The 7,170-nt window shown below is 37.4% G+C and overlaps 1 protein-coding gene across 1 annotated transcript in view; it reads left to right on the top strand.

Moving 5' to 3' along the window:
- Positions 1-3,954: 3,954 nt before the first annotated feature.
- The window catches only part of LOC117106714 (solute carrier organic anion transporter family member 4C1-like), a 21,513-nt gene continuing 18,297 nt past the window's right edge, over positions 3,955-7,170 (top strand). Inside the window, exon 1 of the mRNA XM_033248127.1 lies at positions 3,955-4,088. The gene's annotated coding sequence lies outside the window, so the exon portion shown is untranslated. The remainder of the gene's footprint in view (positions 4,089-7,170) is intronic.

Below are 7,170 nucleotides of genomic sequence, written 5' to 3'. Positions count from 1 at the left end.
GAATAAGAGAAGCCATTAAGATAGGGCAAAACAAGAATACCATGTACAGAGATGATGGGTACGAACTCCCGCATATACGATGAAATTATGAAAGCCCCCCCCCCCCCCCAGCACCCTCGCTTGGGTAAACCCAAGCGAAAAATAGGTGGCGCTATTAACCGAAACGTCATCGGAAGGTCCGAGCTGTCATCGCTTCATTTTGACGATGCCTCTGGCCAAGAGGCGAAACATGTCAAGTCTGTAACTAAAGGAAAGAAAATTCACAAATAAATGATAAATACCCTCACCAAAAAATAATTTCAAATCCCAGACGTGACACTAACAGAATGTATTAATACAGGAGAATTTGTGTTAATACTTTTAATACCGCCCTCAACGTATTATTCTTTTTTTTATATATAATATTGAGGCCTATTACTAGAATGGGTTCTACGTTTTTTTAGTTATACCTTTATATTTTTAGGTTTATCATGTTACCTTCAGGCCCGTAGCCAGGTTTTTCCAAGAGGGGTTCTATGGGCGTAGAGTCCAGGGTCGAAGCCCCCAGTGGGTTAGGCAAACCCCCCATAGCCAAAGGATTTTTGTGCTTTATGGTTCTAAATAATGCTATAAAAGCAGAAATGTTTAAAAGTCTGGGTGACTGGGTGAGTCAGCAGTGCATTAGTTGGGTGTTAAAAAAGGGGGTACTCCCAAACCGTAACCATCGTAGAGACGATAAAAATGAACAGGCCTAATAGAATAGAAGCTTACACCCAGAAGACATAGGACGCCGACAATTTGACGTATGGTATAGATTGTCCGATAAATGTATTGAGTGAATAATAATAATAATAATGTTATAGGCTAACCAAGAAAATACATTGATTGATTGATTGATTGATTGATTGATTGATTGACTGATTGGTTGATTGATTAATATATGAGTCGATTGGTCACCATTTGGTCAGTCGTTCATTGCTTGCTCGTTTGCTTGCTTGCTTGATTGCTTAATGGATTTACTGATTGATTGATTCATTGATTGATAGGCTTAGCTTCATTATTGACTGAGTGATTGATTGATTTATTTACTGGTAGGTTGGTCAGTTGGTTGCACGTAGGCTTAATGGGAAATTGGTTAATTGGTCAGTTGGTAGGGTTAGTGAGCATGGTGCGTCGATCGGTGGGGGTCAGGAGGACATTCCCTCCCACCTTTCTAAGTGGGGGAATCATATGAACTGTCTCCCCCCTGCCCCACTATTCACCAATCTTCGATAGTTAAAACCCCAAAGCGAGTCAAAAGAACAACAACCATTACGAAATTACTATCATGATTTGTCTGTTCACTTGTGTTCTGTTCCCTGTGCGGCTTGCACGTCTCCGGACCAAGGTTGTTTATAAATATTAAGAATCTCATTAACGAACATTATCGATTTGATGGTATAACGTACACATGACATTAACATAATTATCTGAAAGGGTGTAAGCCTTTTAAGTCAACTTTTTTTACAAATTCAAAAGTGTTCTAGTTTTATTATCTATTTCTACTAACGAATATTCCTTTTATTATTAATACCCGTAGGCCTAAAAATTGTTTTTATGATCTGCATAATAGGTTCCTGTTTTGCTTAATTGCAAAAAAATCAATAGCAAAACCTAAATGTATTTAAATTCTATTTAGTCATATGAATTTTATTTAGCCGTTATTAAACAATATACAACCGATGACATTTAATAGGTCTACCTATTTTGATTTAAGTAGTTGTACCATATTTTAGGATCTCTGATGTTACATTCACTCAATCTCGCCATTGACGTCATAAAAAAAATCACTATATTGTGAAATAAAAATGCTTTAGTACGTTTATACTAATTTTTATGTGTGCTTCCTATCTCACTAATCATGTTTAATCTAATTAATTAGACGGTAGATGGGTTTCTAATCACAATTGTGTTGTCGCAATTCTGTTAGACGGTGCACTCTGTTACCCGGTGCATTCTGTTACCCGGTACATTCTGTTACTCGGTGCATTCTGTTACCCTGTGCATGTTGTTACTAGTTGCATTTTTACCCGATGTATTTTGTTACCCAGTGCATTCTGTTACCCGGTGCATTCTGTTACCCAGTGCGTTCTGTTACTCTGCGCATTCTGTTACCCGGAGGATTTGGTTACCGGTGCATTTTATTACCAAGTGCATTTCATTATCCGGAGCATTATTTCACTCGGTTCACTCAGTTATCCAATGCATTTTGTTCATCTAAGCATTGTTACTTGAATGGCGTTCCATTAAAAACACTGCCATGTTTGATAATGTTATAATTGTATGTTTACTGCTTGCGCAAGTCAAAAAATAGAAGAGAAGAAAAGCTCTTGAATGATACCGGGAATGCAAAATGACTAGATTAGAGCGACTGTTTAAGTTCTTTTTTATTTATTTATTTTTTTTTTATAAATTTCAATAAAAAGTATGATAACCTAAAGTGGTACGGACATACACAACAAACTCTGTACATAAGTCAGTTAATTCAAAACCCTTTTTGGTAAGAAATTGCTGTCACATGGTCATGCTTCTGTAAAAATATAGATGAAAATCCATATAAGCAAAATGAAATAATCTGGTACAATTTATGTATTAAAGTGGATAAAAAAAGTGTGAATGTGACAACTGGCATGTTTTGTTTACAATAGCTAGTAAGTGTACAACTGAATGTAGACTACAAATTATCTAATATAACATAATTCATCAAATTTTAGAAACAAACAAATTACTACACAAATTAGATCTTAGAGATAATGATCAATGTACTTTTTGTAAAAAATCAGTAGAAACTTTAGAACATCTCTTTTATAAATGTCCATGTGTAAAAGAGATATGGACTTACATAAGTCAATATATTGATAGGTTTGTTTCGCCAAGCAAATTAAATAAACAAATTGTAATGTAAGGAATAAGTAAACCAAATAGCGAAGCTTTCAACCATATTTTGTTACTTGTAAAACAATTTATTTATGCAAAAAGGTTGTTAAATAAAAAACCGGATTCTCAGGGACTTAAAATGTTTCTGAGAAAAAAAATATCAATAGAGAAAGGTATAACAGAAAAAGAAAAAATGATTAAGAAATTGAGTTCTATTACTTCATTAAAAGGAAATTAATATTGCATAGTTTAATTTTTATCTGCTCGGTGCATTCTGTTACCCGGTGCATTTTGTTACCCAGTGCATTCTGAAAACGTAGTGTGGAAATATGTTAACTGTATTCCTTAAAATCATTTACATACGACTTAAAAAAGGATAGAACAGGAGTCCCCACCCCCACCTGGACACCACCTGAGCCATAGGCGTCCCTAATTGGTCCCCACAAAAAACTTTCTAATTTTGCATTTCGTTTTCTCCCACCCCTGCAACATTTAACCACTGAATGGACGACTATTTTGGGTGATTTGATTGGTTGGCGGTGAGTGTGTGTCGGGGTGGGTTGGTAGCTCGGTTGGTCGATACTGTACGTAGGTAGGTTGATGGGTAGCCTAAGTAGGTACTGTAGGCTGATTTGTTAATTAATTGATTGATTGATTGATTGATTGATTGAATGAATGGATGAAATAATACAGTACAGTGACAGTGCCTCGTATACAGTAGGCCTATCGCGTCGCCAAAACATAAATGTGCACATTTAATTCAAAACTCAGTATGTTAGTCATAATTTTTACATAGAAAATTGACAATGAAATGGGAGACACTTTGATTAGGTCTGAATGTATAAGCCTATTGCTAACCAGAACTTCATAAAATATTACTTTGAATGTGAAAGAACATTTAGCAGTCAATTAAATTTATTGATCAATCGAAAAGCAATCGACCATTGAAATAAAAAATAAAATCATATTTAAAAAAAATCAATTGGCCTACATATTTCATTCCATCCGAGTGTGGTAAAAATACTTCCGGGACGTTTAGTTTGAATAAAAATTTAGGCCTATTCATTGTGACGTTGGATTCAATTCTGATACACGCGGATTAGCCTTGAGACTGAATGGACACTTGTGGTCTCTCATTGGCTTTTGAGGACTCTTTGTTAGGACAGGCTTACAGTAGGTGTTCCTGTATTCCGGTAAGTAACACAATCTATTTACATGCCAACACGACCGACATCCGACGGTAGCATTTATGCTGTTAAACAGTATGTTTTGATAGCAAAATGTATTAAAAGGCCATCTGTCTATCATTTCCTAATGCCGGCGACGCATTTGTAACACACCGTGCCCAAAATTATGTAGTTTCTACGCATGCGCTAGAATTTTGCTTGGTCGTAAACGCGATCGAGTTTGTGAAGAGGAACGACGTAATTATCCAATATCATCCGGAGCGAGGGGTTTTCAATTTCGAAGAACTTTTAGAGGGTTCTATATAGACGCGAAACCGATAGTATCGTGATATTTGACAACAGGAAAAACAAAGTTCAAAAGAAATAATGAAAAACTTCAGAAGATTACGACAACGCACGCTACCGTAGTAGCTATAGTGGACCTAAGTGGACCCAGCCTAGCCTAGGCCTACTCTAGCTAGTACTACAGGAACCATGCAGCTCTTGCTAGGGCCCAGCCTAGGCCTACCTAGTACAGTATAATAGAGCCTAGCCTAGTAATTGTCTAGGCCTAGACCGTATAAACTATTCTGATCTTTTGGCTGCCAGCGCCCCGCCCGGTGGTATTAACACTTAAGTTCAAATAAAAATGGCTGAGGATAGTAGGCCTAATTATAGGAACTCTTGTGGTCATAGGCCCTGTTGCAATTAAAGTAGGATAGGCCCTATGTAATGTGTTATATTATTAATCGTGAAATTTTGAACAGTGGCAACATCCGATGAGATGAGTTTAAAAATTGAATAAAAATAGAAAAAATAAAGTTTCTTCACTTTTTATTTTTGTTGTCAATTCCTAATATATGTAAATATGTCATATTTGATTTTCATCCATGTAGCTTTCATATTTTTGGCACAACAAAAATAAACCTAACCCAGACAGTGTATTAAGATAGCCTTTCTGCCTCAAGTAGGGCGCCGCCAGCGTTTCAGCCAGGTCCAATGTAAACATGGCAAGGGGTCTATTGAGACTCGAAAATTATTTTTTGTGCGATCACACTATGGAGTTTCTTTTCACAATGTCGATCGCGTTTACGACGTAAATTTCTAGCGCATGAATAAAAACTACATAATTTTGGGCACGGCGGCTCAGGATTGACATGGCTGGTTTACGAAAGGGCCAAATGTGCTGGGCACAGCAAACAAAGCGATATTTCTAAAAAAAATTATAGGGGTCACAGAATATTATAATAGGCCTAATGTATATACAAAGACCAACATTTGATTAAAACGTTTTAATTAGTTTAACCCCCACCCCCGACGAATATCTCCTAAATTTCCTGACCCAGGGGGAGGGGAAAAACCTTCAAACGGGGAAGGGCTGTAGCTTAGCTCCGGACTCCCCACCCTTGTAGCGCCGCCACTGTGTTTCTTGCTTAGAAAGTATTTCAAATAACCCATTAATTTTTTCCGACAAATTTTACCGCGAATCTGGCCCATTCGATGAAACACCCCTGCTGCAAAAGTTGATGCTCGCTGCGAATTATTGCTCTTGTAAATAGATAGCTATAAATGTGCCGTAAAGTGCAGGGAAAATTTGTTTGGAGATAACGGTACTGTCCACACCGTTGAGTGGTGTCTCCAAGATTTTCAAACGCAGGCACGAAAACTTAGCGCTCGCTTCGCTCACCCCAATAAGAGTCAGCGCCAGGGCCCCACACACTCCGTGAAGCCACTGCTAGGGCGTCAGCGGAATCGAGGGCAAGACCCCTGGTTCCCCCTCCCCCGGAAGCTACGGTTTTTAATGGATTAGAGGACTAATTTAATCGATTATAGAATGCCTATTTCACCAGGTCATGAAAAATAAAGTATAGGAACATGAAAAGTAAAAGCTTCTTCCTTTCATTTATTGAAGCGTGCTGAAAAGATTCGTAGCATAGGTATAAAAGTTTACAGTGGCGGATCCAGGAATTTGAAATAGAGGGGCCCTTGAAGGACTTTCACAGATAGACGGTCTATCTACTGTCTGAGCCCCACACTGGTTGAGGCTGAGGTATGAAAAAGTTATGATCATGGCACCTCTGTACTGTCGGAAATGAAGACTAAATTTGAGTAGAATTTTGTTTTTTCTCGGGTGTCCCTGATGGGAAGGCCGATTTCTCATTTAAAAAAAAATAAAGATTTAGTGTGTGGGGGCTGGGCCTCCCCTTAAATTCACAACTGGTCTAATATATTAATTCAGTATTTATTTGACAATCGAATCGTTATCAGGTCTTCATATTTTCTAACTTGTATATATATTGACGATGTCCAGGTTCAAGCCTTATATAATTATTTATAATATAATAATAATAACGTAAAGAATTTACTATTTGATACATTGTAAACATAAACTCTATAGTATTAGAAGTCATGAAAATATTTTTGACAAACAATTGGAAGCTATTAATTACCAGCTTTCATTGATAAACTGTCAGCTTTATTTACAATTCTCGTTGGAAAAACACATGAATAATACTGGATGAATGTATACGTTTAATAATTTTTATTTATTCATTATATTTTATTATTTGTTGCCTACTTCTTATCCCGGGCCCCTGCTGGGCCCGGGTCCCGGGGCACTCGCCCCGGTTACAGTGGCCTCTCTGCGCCACTGGGGGCGGGTGTCCCTGATGGGAAGGCCAATTTCCCTGGCAATAGATCAAAATAAGTGGGCGGGTTCAGCTTTCTATGGGATTGCTTAATCGTATGGGGTGCCATACGCAGCAAAAGTCCATGTTAAAATCAAAATGTAATTGCAAAATTCAGTGTCTAATTTATTAAAACGTAGGCGTAAATTTCTCAAAATGTAGATCTAGTTTCCCAAAATGAAGTTCAAAATTTTCAAAATGTAGTTCTAATTTCTTCAAAATGTAATTCAAATTCAAAACGTAGGTCTGACTTGATCAAACGCCCTCTCCAAATTCTATTCCAAAACGTAAATCAAAAAACCAGCCTGGTTATGAAATGCATTTGACAACAACACTAGAAACGGACTTTTGCTGCGTATGGCACTAGACTTGCGAAATGTAAATCAAAACTAATCAGCCAAGCATGACGTGGGCCTGTTCCA

This window comes from Anneissia japonica, unplaced genomic scaffold (assembly GCF_011630105.1).
Source record: "Anneissia japonica isolate Jap-2015-1 unplaced genomic scaffold, ASM1163010v1 scaffold287705_len1045735_cov187, whole genome shotgun sequence".
NCBI lineage: Eukaryota > Metazoa > Echinodermata > Crinoidea > Comatulida > Comatulidae > Anneissia > Anneissia japonica.
The sequence above is the reverse complement of the archived record's forward strand: the minus strand, read 5'-3'. Positions and strand labels throughout refer to the sequence as shown.